Below are 12,594 nucleotides of genomic sequence, written 5' to 3' on the forward strand. Positions count from 1 at the left end.
TTGAAGCAACAACTCTTAGCATCCCGATCTTATTATGGGCATATAGTCAACATTTCCTTTACAAAGATAGGGACATATTTGATTCACTGGGGGGTATATTTAAAGGATTACCATGCATGGACTCTAAATAACATGAGAGCCAAAGCATTGGTGATATATTTTTTCTAGCTCAACAACATACAATGTTCTTGGGATTTAGTTTGCAGACTGATCTGACAAGTACCTGAGCCAGGATTATAAATTTTCTATTCAAGGAACCCCAGTTATAAGAAATAAAAACCCTGATATTAGTATTTTTTTTTCTTTTGCACTGCTAGGGTGGAACCCTGTGTCTTTCTTGCTCCAGCCCCAAAACCCTGGTATTATCATGCTTTGGTGAACTCACAGAAATTCAGGCCAGAAGATATGCCACCCAAACCTTCAATGAATTGACTCCATGTCCAATTGGTAAAAAAAAAAAAAAAAAAAAAAAAATCATTTTTTTCATCCCTTCTTAGAAATAGCTAAGGTAAATGATATCTGAAGACAGTATTATTGAAAGGCCAAAATTTAAATGTTGTCTCATTCTGGGAATCTTTCACACCTTCTTTTCCCAGTCTTGCTATCTCGGTTGTTTTGTTTTTCTTTCCATTTATTCTCTTCCCTTTCTCCCTCCTATCTCCTCCTCTCTGCAAAATGACTGTGAAGAACTGTCCCCAAAGCCCATATTGGCTTTCCATACCCAGAGCTGCTCTGATGGCATGGGACCATCTTCCCAAGCAGCTTGCCCTTCCTCCACCCTCCTCTGTATTGGTCACTGTTTCCCAGTCAAAGGACATGCATTTTGCAGCAGAATTTGGGAATGGTGCTACTAAGAGAATAATGTAGGTTGCTTTCCTGGTTCTCTGAGATACAGTTAGAGAAAAAATGCTGGGTGACACCGAGGATACTAACACAGCTTCATTTGTTGAACAGTATACAAGTCACTTAAGACGCATGTTATGTAAGATGTATCAGTTACATGTTTATAGGTTTCAATGCTTCTTATCAAGACCCTTGAACAATAAAAGGATAATAATAAGATAGCTATCTGATAAGTTATAGAGTCAATATTATAATATAATCAAACAACCTTCTCCCTTAGTTCACCATCCTGTCCATTACAGTATATGAGGTCTTTGATTTACACAATTATTCTCCCAGTAGAAATCAACTTCTACTTAAATGTGCCCAGAAGTCTACTGTGTGCAGTGTTTCTTTTGGTCCTGGCAATGACCACTCACAGCAGAATCATTGAGGGTTCTTTCTTAAAATGCAATTTTCTGATTTTTGTTCCAGGCTTGAATTAGATGCTCTGGACTGAGGAGGGTGGTGGCCTGGACAAGTAAGTGTATTTTGACAGGTGTTCTCTGTGTCATTTTGGAGAGTCTTAGAAATACTCATAGAGAGGGATTATTTTGTAAAAGAAAGCAACATTTTAATAAAGCAAATAAACATTCTCTAGGTTTATTCTGTAAAAATGAGGATTTTCAAACATCTGTAGCATGATGTGTTAGAGTATGGTGCTTCTGTTCATTGGGCTGCATTTGTTTGGGGCCTGTCCCAGTGAGAACTGCCCTTCTACTACCCTCTGTGGGGTGAGTTCAGGAGGCAACCATGTAGATACATGGGACCCCCTCCTGAAGGTGTTGTGGGATGTGCCTTCCCTGGATCTTGTCTTAGAATAGACCTCTATGGTGATAACTGGGGATGCGGGTTTTTATTTTCTTTCTTTCTTTCTTTTTTAGTACCTGGCGCTTAAAACCTGAACCACATCCCCAACCCTCTTTTATATTCTATTTAGAGACGGGATCTCGCTGAGTCATTTAGGGGCTTTGCTAAGTTGCTGAAGCTGGCTTTGAACTCATGATCTTCCTGCCTTAGCCTCCCTGGCTGCTGGGATTACAGGGCATGTGCCATCGTACCTGGCTCTATTTTCTTGATTTCGATTCAGTCCTCTCCCTTGGACTTGACAGCTTGTGTATGGTGCTGAGATGGCCTCTGGCAGAGCCCTCACCTGGACATAGGAACACCACTCTGTAACCAAGACCAAAGGACCACCCTCTTTGGGGATTAAGATCACAGCTTGGGCCCCACCCATGGCTTCAAGAGGAGCCAGTGACACCCTCTCTGTGTCAAGTCCTATTTGTTTCCTAAACCTCTGCCTCTCTCTGCACTGCCACCTTTATGCCATTGAGGTTCATCTTTCAAGCAACAGTGACCTAAAGCTAGCTTGGAGGAAGCCCAATGTAAGACAGAGATCTTTAGGACCCATGTGTGCATTTGCCACTTTTGAACTAAGCCCAGTTTGAAGTCCAGACTTTATCAACCACACTAGAGGAAAGAATACATGTCACAGTTGGAGAATATGGGTTTTTCTATATTCTGAGAAAGTTATTCTAAAAATAACACCTCTGGAAGATCTAGCAGGAAAAAGCATGAGCAAAAGAGGAATTTTCAAAACGATTGTGAAAGCTCTTCCTGAAAATGTTCGGATACAGATTCCTGCTTATCTCCTTCCTCTGACCTGCAGGACCTCAGAGATGATGTGGTTGACTCAGGGAACAGGAAGGGAATTGCCATAAATCTGAGCTAATTTGGAAAGGGAAGGATGAAGCAGATACGCAGCAATCAATAGAGCCACGTCTTGTTTTGTGGTCAATGTTTACTGGCTGTGCTTCTGGAATGTAATCCTGCTGCCTCCAAACATGGGCCTTCAGAGGTGAATTGAGTTCACAGAATGGCTCCCCATGTGGTTGGTATGCACTACTCCTCAATGCTCCACACTCACTCTTTTCCAACTAGATAAGAGGCTTTAGAGGATTCTCTTCCTTGTCTTTGCCTTTCGTTACTAAAGAAAGAAAGAAAAAAGTCTGATCTCTCTTTCTTTAGCCCATGTTTGCAGGACAGGATGTACAAATGCCACTTAATGTTTCCTTCCACTCCTGAAAATGCAAACAGGGAAACCACAATGAGAAACACAATGAGAACAGGGACAGGATTGTTCCTTCACTGACCACGCTGAAGGAACGCTGCATTGCTTTGCCGCAGAGGGGAAGGAAGCAGAGCATGTGTTTCCTTGTCATGGAGAGGAGAGGGTATAAAAAAATGCTTTGAAAAGTGAGTGCACTAATTGATTGCTAATGACTGCACAGCACTAAATGTCTGGAATTTGGTTTAGATTCAGTATAATTTGACATTTGCCAACCATTATTAAATCCCTTTGATGCTCTCCCTGTGTTGTAGTGATGAGCAGCTGATTGCCTCTTGGGGATGGAGAATATAACTGGCCAGGCAGCGAGTCAATGGGGTGCCATCCTCACCCACCCCCTCCGCTTCCCCAGCTGACTCCTGGTGGTGTTCCCCAAGCCTCAGTCTTCTCTATTCCCCTTTCCTGTCTCTGCAGCCTGTTACCTCTATTCTCTAAGCTCCACATCACCTGTGCCTTTGAAAGCAACAATATCTCCTCTATTCTATTGGTTTTCTCTAAATGGAAGTCCACATTGCTACAAAGAACAAAAACCTACTACAATTGTATCAAGATAAAAAAGATTCAGAAAAATATGCAGAGGGACCTCATGAGACCCTACCATGGGAAAAATAGTCCCTGTGGGAACCTGAGTTATCAAGACCTCCCACTCTGTCTCATTTCTGTTTTGCTTTGTTCATTTGCTTTATATTTTCTTCTACGAACTTCCTTACTTCCTCATCCATCACACATGGTCCAGTATAGCTTCCACCAGAGCTAATCACAAGGAACTCCCTTAGGTCCATGCTCTACAAGACCTGTCAACTGGCTCCCCACAGAGACTGACACCATCTCTGGCTCTCCATCCAATTTCCCATGAGAGAATTTCATTGGCCAGGCTCAGGTCTAGCTCATCATTGGCTGAATCAGCTGTTGCAAGATAGTAGAGGGATTGGTCCTGTTCATCCTTCCAGACCCCAGGATAAGCCATAGGCAAAGAAGAAAGAATGGGAAACTCAGTTGGGCTTCCTTGGGGCAATGTGCAAGGGCCTTTCCCTTCATCTTTTCGGTCAGTTGTCTTTGAATACGCAATAGGGCCTTGAAAATAGTTCTCTTGTTTCTGTTGATAGTTTATAATTTATGCCAACACTTGCATTCACCCACTCACCTTAGAGAAACATTGATCTCTCCTTATCTGCTTCTCCTTGCTGCATCTCTTTGCAAAAGAGCACTTTTCAAGACAGATCCATGAGACCCTAAAGAAAAGGTGCACAATGGTGAAAAATACCATATGTTTTTAAATAATTCCATAAGTCACGGATGGTCAAAAGGTCAAGGATGCTTTTCTTTATTGCTATGGGTGAGGCAGCATGGTGTACAGGCAGCAAGGATGGTGGGTGAGCGGCCAAGAATCATTTTCCTAGCTCTAGCTATGCCTCTGCTGAGCTGTGTGTTCTTACCCAGATTGCTTAGACTTTCTGAGCTCTTCTACTACAGATGCAGAAAAGGGTATAGCTGAAGAGAGACACTAGGTCATATTTCCTTTTTCTTCTGTATCAGTTCTTTTAAATAGAACTTCCTCTTTCAGTTTAGAATAACGTCAAAACACATTCCAAGGTAAATTATAAATTGTAAAAACATAAGGAAACAAGCAGACATTAAATATGAATTGTCCACCATGTTTACTGTTTAGCCTCTATTAGCTCCTTAAAGATCATTGTAAGAATCACACTGGTTCACGCACCGGAAACAATAGGAGTTGGGCCCGACACATGCTCCATACTTGCCGCCTGTCATTGTTGCTGCTAATAGAAATTCTTTTTTTTTTTTTTTTTTTTAAATTGTTGGTTGTTCAAAACATTACATAGTTCTTGATATATCATATTTCACACTTTGATTCAAGTGGGTTAGAAATTCTAATCATTTATAGGGAGGGTTTCCGAGACCCCCACCTAATCACAGTCCTTGGGAAATGGAACACGCTGCTCATGTTCACCCTAAGCCTGGGTCTGGTGGCCTCTGCTCTGGGCTTAGGGCAGGGAAGATGGTGGTGTGGATGGTGGTGTGGATTCCAGTTGTGCACGCTGCCTGCTTTCCCGGACCCCCCCACCCCCACCCCAGGTGCCAAGGTCCCCACTCTTTGCAGAGCTGGGATAGCCCTGAAGGGTGGGATCCTCAAGAACCCCCGGGCGGTCGCATCTTTCGCACACGAAGCTTGCCTTCCCCAGGTTCCTTCCTGCTCTTTCTCCAGAGACCTCGTCCCCGAAAAAACTAATCAATGTGTTCTCAGAAAACAGAAGCCTGGTGGGAATGTTTGCCCTTTTCTTTGCTAAGTGTTATTTGTTCCACACTGGAGGTCCGATTTCCTGCGATTCTTGGAGAGCACCGGGAGGAAGAAGGGCGAGCGAGCTGGAAACGGAGGGGGCTGTGATTCAGCGCCGCTCCCTTCCGTGGGGTCAGGGCTGCCCGGCTCTTTGTGTGTAGGGAGGTCAGTGTCGCGGAGAATGTTCCTTAGATGATGTGAGCAGAAGAGTCAGCGTTTCCCCTCCGGCCCCCGCGCTCCCTGGCAGCGTGGCTGGCTGTGACAAGGAGACAATGCTTGCTTGTTCAACGATTTGAATTTCTTGCAAAAGAAAACGTCCTGTTAGTCCTGTTGGTATTACAGGAGGCTTCTGCCTGGGGAAGTGGCGCTCAGTGAGAGGGGAAGAAAAGAGAGGGGAGCTGAGAAAAGGGAAAGGCATCTCAGAGACTAATTCAGAAGATCCTTCTGAGACATCCTGAGCACTCCCCACCTAAGAGGAACTTTTGTGAGTTCTTGAAAATCCATCTCAGGTGGTGGCACTTACCCTGCTACAATGGTAAAGCTGATTTTAATTGATTTGGTTTGATGATTTGGATTTTGTAATAATAGCTCTCATTGGTATAGAAGAAAATGAAAGCTGTTCAGTGGTTTGCCAGCCATAGGATAGGCTAATGGTGAAAGTGTCACCCCTTTAGCTATTGTTTTAAGAGCTGGACGAGATCTTTAACATATTATTTCAATTAATATCCACAACAAACCTGTGAGGTAGGAAAACTGCTTTTATCTAAGCCAAACTCCCTATCCCTTCTTTGTTTTTTGAATGAGGATCCTGAGGCCCAGGAAGACTGGCCTTAAGTAATAGAGCTGGAGCAAAAACATTCCAATTAATTCTATTAATTAATAGAAATTATCTCTATTAATTCTGTTTCTCATCCATGTGCAGATTTTACCCTTCTGTGATGGGATGTCCAAAGACTTGATCCACTTAATTTGATTCACTTAGTTTGGAAGTTTGCTCAAAAGGTGAGCCATACTACATTTTTGTAAGTTAGTAGTCCAGTTTTGACAGTTAGAACATGACTATGCTGTTACATATGCTCTTTTTACAAAATGGGGGGTTTTTGTTTAGCATTGTATGACACAGGATTTGGGATAAGGATTAATTAATTCTCTAATTTAATTAATGAGTATACAATGAGCTGAAGACTGTTATCATTGGGGACTGGAAGATGCACAAGGCAATTTATATTAGTTAGAACTGTGTATTTATATTTACTCATTTATTTTTGGTGGTGACAGAAGTTCAAACTGAAGTAGTCTGTGCACAAAGGGGAATTCATTCTAAGGATCCTGGCGTAGAATTAACTATAGGAATAATAGGGTATCTTTATCTCAGCTGCTCTCCCCTCCGCTTTTTGTTTTATTTTTCTCTTTCTACAAACTCCCACTTCCTTTGCCCTCATGTCAGAAAAACATGGCTGCCAGGACCTTTGATGTTTATTGCTTCAGAACCAGAGAGGAGTTCTTCTTCTTTGTTTCTAATTCTAAAATCCCTGGAGAAGGCCACTGACTGGCTGTGTTTGGACCAGGAGCTCATTCTATATCAGTTGGCTCTTGCCTGTGGGGAGGGCTCCTCTGCTTCAGTCCAGTGCCTCCTTCAGCCAGTCAGCATGCACAAGGTGTCAGATCACAGAGCCTACTGTGGGGGATCCTGTGAGAGTCACATGGGTGTAGGTGGGGATGAGACACCCCCAGGAAGGCTGGGCAGCTCCCCTTCTGGAGATCTCTGAACAGATCATGACATGATATATTTAACTTGAGCTCCATTACGGAAGTATATCATGTTGCTTGAAGAATACAGGAGAAATTGCCATGCATGGGCAGAGGAATCAAGGAGGTGGTACAGAGAGAGTGAGGTTCAAGCTGGGTCTTGAAACATGAAAATGCAACCATCCATCGGTAAAGAGAAGGCAGAGGGAACAGCATAGAGGAGAATAAAGAGATGAGCTGAGAGAGGGGAAGGCAGTCAATACCCCTGTGCCTACAGCCTACCCAGCTTCCCCTTCCTTGCTTTTCAGAGGAAAAGCAAGCAGGATCCTAAAGCAGGAAAACATAGATTCTATTATACATAGAATACATAGAAGCAGAATACATAGATTCTATGATGCCAAGCATTATTCAAGGTTGGGAAGAGACCTCAGAAAGCACAGGTGCCTGGGGAGGAGAGAATGAGCATCCAAAGGGAAAGCTGAAGAAGAGACTTTCCACGAGCAAAGCCCATAGAGGAGACAGGACTGTAGAGCTGGGGGAGGCCCAGCGGAGAGCGCAGGGAGCAGAAAATAAGAGGGAAAATAAGGGAGAATTCCATAAAAGTGGAATTCACTGTGGCAGAGTTATAAATATACAGTGCTTTGTCATTGTACATTTGTACTTTCATCAGATTCATTTCACATTTCTCCCTTTTTCTATCCCTCCTCCTTCCTCTTCGTTTCCCTTACTCCACTCCACTGATTTTTCCATCTATTTTGTGAGATCTGTTTTTTCCCCCACCTTACTTTGCTCCAGCTTCTGCACATGAGAGACAACATTTGATGCTTGACTCTCTGAGTCTGGCTTATTTCACTTAGCACAATGTTCTCCAGTTCCATCCATTTACTGGCAAATGTCATAATTTTATTCTTCTTTATGACTAAGTAGAAAGAACTCCTTGTGTATATATGCCACATTCCCTTAATCTATTCATCTGTTGACATGCACTTAGGCTGATTTCATAGTTTGGCTATTGTACATTGTGCTACTATAAACATTGATGTGCCAGTATCACTACAGTATGCTAATTTTAGTTCTTTTGGTTATATACCATGGAGTGGGATAACTGGGTCATATGGTGGTTCCATGCCTAGTCTTTTGAGGACTCTCCATACTGCTTTTCAAAGTGGTTGTACTAATTCACAGTCCAACCAACAATGTATGAGTGTACCTTTTCCCCCTGTATCCTTGCCAGCATTTATTATTATTTGTATTCTTGATAATTGCCATCTAGAATGTTCTTATACACATTATCATAAAAAACCTCCTATCCACCTGGTGCATTTCAATATGATGAAAAGATCAAAGGAGCAGGAAACTTGAGTTTATGCCCCAACTTAAAAGAAGTTTGACTTTGGACAAATCCTCATTTCTCATACCCACTGATTCTTCTTCTGAATGAAGATACTGGACACTTGTCATTCCTATCATGAGTGCCGTTGTGGGCTCCAAGTATGATGATGAATGTGAAATGCTTTGCAAGCAGAAGAGCATCTTTTCATGAGCTGTAAACTATATGAAATTTTATTTAATTTAGTTTCCTTCTGTACATGACCTCCCAGATTCATGTACTGTAAGACAACATAACAAAATAAAATTTATTATAGGGCATGGGGTTCCTTGACTGGCAGGGAGTCCTAGATTCTTGAGTCTCGACCTTGTATGGCTTAAACATATACTTTTAAATAAATCTTTCTGCTAACATGGAAAGTTTGTTTATCTGTGTGGTCTAATACAGTAGCCACTGGTCATGGTGACTGTTCGGCAATTGAAATGTGGCTAGTGTGACTGAGAAATATACTATGCACACATTTTTACTTTTGATTAATTTAAATGTAAATCATCATGCATTGGTAGCAGTTATTGGAGTGACCAGAAGAAATCCCCAAACTGTGTTTGCTCAGGGCTCTTGTCTACAAAATAAGGACCCATTAAGGTATTTTCTGGCTTCATCTATGCTTCAACACATACAATTCAGAACTAGAGAAGTCCATTTAGATACAATAAGGATTGACTCCCAAGCCAATTTTGAAATTTTTGAATCAAATATCATTCTAGACATTTTTTAAAAGTTCACAGTTTCTGTATCAACAAGAGGAAACATTTCAAAACAATTACAATAGTCTCAATAGTTAAAAAACCTAAGAAACATTCTCCTGGGGGTTGTATTTGGGTATGGAGTAGACTACTTGTTCCAGAGTTAATGTTCTCCCTTTCTCATTAAGAAAAATAGCTAGGGAAAAAAAATGCTTAGAGGTGAATAAATAAATGAATGCCTGCTGTGGGGATTGCTTTATAATGTGACAGTTTCCAGATCACGAGGGGCTTCCCTGATGAAGCTGCACTAATTTTGTCTCTTCACCTGAGGATTATGTTCCTATAACTGGGTTTTTAGAATGTAAGGTGAGATTTATAGAGAAATACAAAAAGAAGATAATACAGATGATTGGGGGGTAGGTGGGTATCAATAGAAAAGAAACCCCAGACTACTGAAAGAACTGGAGAAGAGAAACTGAAAGATGTGAGAAGAGTCTCTGAGGGCGGAGGGGAATGAACGGGGAACTGAAACCAAGTGATGGGAGAACAGATTGGGGTAGGCGGGGTGAGGATCAGAGAAGAGATTTCAGATCCATTTGTGAAAGACACCAGGAGCTAAGCTTGTCTGTGGGGGGAAAAATAAGGAACAAAAAAAATGAGAAAGACCAGAACAAAATTACTCTGGAAAGAAAGATAGTGACAAGGTAGTGCAGACAAGGAGGGACAGCCGTCTCCTCGTTTAATTAAGAAATTATTAATGGAACAGACGGGCAGCCACAATGAGCCTTTGCTGATGAGATGCTACTAAAATTCGAAACAATAGCAGTGGAAGGCTGCAAAGTTATTGAGAACAAAAGTGGTAAGAATGCTAATGTAATTGATAATAACATTCTACTTAGCACAATGCTTAGGAATTTAAAAATCACACATTAAATAAGTTTAAATGACTCTGGTTAACATCCAATTACGGTTGTTTAAATAATGTAATAAAATTAAATGCCAAAAAAAAAAAAAAACCAAACCCTGAAACTTTTAAACAATTGTTCTCATGTTCTGAATTCTCCTTTTACATACTTGATGTTCAATCCTGAAGCCGCATATTATGGGCACACATTTACCAAATGGGGGTCAGAAGAAGATAAATGGCAAACTTAGCTTCTAAATGTTTTATTTGTTTTTCTCTATCCCTTATTCTTTCATAATCAGAAGAGCTAGCTTTTCTCCACAAATAACCACTTTGTCTCTACTCTGCCCCCCCAACCCCTGTCATCCCCCCACCAAACAGGATTCCTTGAGAAGACCTCCTTGTCCTCATCACAATCTTATTAGGCTGTACTTAAAATAGGTCACACAGGAGCTCAGTCAAGCAAGGCCACTTCACAAAAAGATGTCTGCACTGAGGAATTGAGAGCCAAGAGTCACAGGCTTGTGGCCGTAACCATGCTGCTGCCTGATTGCAGGCGAAAAGGACAATATTTAGCACACCTGCCTCCTTTATGAGCAGCCAGTCCTGAAATCCTTCTCACTCTGAGTAACAGCTTCTTAGTGGATGGGAAGAAAAAGACACAACTATTGATTCATTTGAAAATATCTTTATTCTTCTGGATATACATGAATGTTGTACATTATTTAAAAAAATACAGAAAGGGTTAAAACTCTTTGACCCCACAGAGACAAATACTGTAACAAATTTGGTGCATCTGTTTCCAGAAACTAACATATATATTATAAATGGGATCTTATCTATAGACTGTTCTGTAGAATTGTAAAACTTTGTGTGTTGTGACTATATTTCCACATTAATATAACATACTTCACTCAATGAAAGTTACCTGTAATTGTAAGATTACATGCCCATATGAAGGAAAAATTGCTGCCAATTATAATTGGGAGACTTCTTTGATTATAAAACACTAATAGTTCATTTTTAAAGACATTAACAATAACAAAAAATGACAAAATACAGTTTCCCCCATTAGTGGACATTTGGGTTGTTTTCAATAATTTCACGACTTCTTCACATGTGCCTTTGCACACTATTCATATGACTTCCTCTGGCTAAATTGCTAGAAATAGAATGGATGGACTGCATATGTTAACTAGTTTGATTTAGTCCTTCCCCCATGTTTATATACTGCAAAACAACATATCGTGCATGATAAACATATAATTTTTATTTGTTGATTTCAAAATGAATTAATTTATTATTTCAAAGATTGATAGATAAAATAGATTGATCCTGTTTCACCAGGCACTATTGACTTCCACTCTTCCCAGTTCTGTTTCAGAATACACAGTTCAGGATGCTCCAGTGGCACAACTGGTTAGCATGTGGTACTTATACAGAACATACTTCCACAGGCCCTCAACAACTGATGTATTATCTATTTCAGCCTAACCAGAACCTCAAATAAGAAAAGCCAAAGTCAAAGACATAGTCCTCATTTCCCAGTCATTATCATTCTTGTCTTTTGTCTTGCATTTCCAATATTCAAGAAACGTCAGAAATTTGAACTGGGGTGATGTCTATAGATAATTCTTTGGTAATGACTAAAGGCCAGTTCTATTAATTTGCAGAGAGCTAGCATTAACAACAAGAATGTATTCACTGGTTGACTTTATCCTCCTTTATCTTCCTGCCAATTAAGGACAGGACCTTAGAATCATGAATGTTTGGATGTGACTTATATTAATAGCACCGGTAACTAGAAAGTAGATTTGGGCTACTTTTCTGAACTTTTATTCATTGAGTCTGAAATTGCTGAACTCACACTGTGTACCAGGTTGTGGGGACACAAATATAGGCAACTGACAATTCCCCCCAAGGCATCTACAATTTAGAGGAGATACACTATAAATAGTGTATATGAGATACATATATAGTTATAGAACATCAGAAAGACAAGACCATCGATTTCATGAGACAGGATATGACTTAGTGTCAAATGCACAGACATTAAGTCCAGAATTTGAATGCAATCTGGAGACAGAATGCCCTATCCCTCTGAAAAGTACCACGACCAGTGCTAATGTGCCGTGACCCTCTGGAAAGCACAAAGATGACACATGGTCAGTCCCTTTATGGGGAGCATCTGTGTCCTGTACTGATGTACAGACGGCACATCAACAAATGTTCAGTCTTTTTCCTGGAGCATCAGAAACACAGCTGTACCAGCGACTTCTGTGTCCTGGAGTGGAGAGCAGGACCACTTGACTCCAGCTCCTTTTTAGGAGGAGTACCCTAAGGGCATGACATACAGTTCCAGGATGCCTGGAGCCCCTAACTCAGAGGCTGCTATGCTAAGAAGGTGGAAATTCACAGATCACTCCTCTGGCCCAGTGGTGCAGGAACTAAAGTCCTGCCCATAAAGCAATCTTCTCAATTAATCACCAAATCAAGTTTGGGAACATGTGCTTCCCACATCAAATTTCATGAGAGAGACGGGGAGAGGGGTGGGCA

The sequence above is a fragment of the Callospermophilus lateralis genome, chromosome 9 (genome assembly GCF_048772815.1).
Source record: "Callospermophilus lateralis isolate mCalLat2 chromosome 9, mCalLat2.hap1, whole genome shotgun sequence".
In the NCBI taxonomy this organism is placed as follows: Eukaryota; Metazoa; Chordata; class Mammalia; order Rodentia; family Sciuridae; genus Callospermophilus; species Callospermophilus lateralis.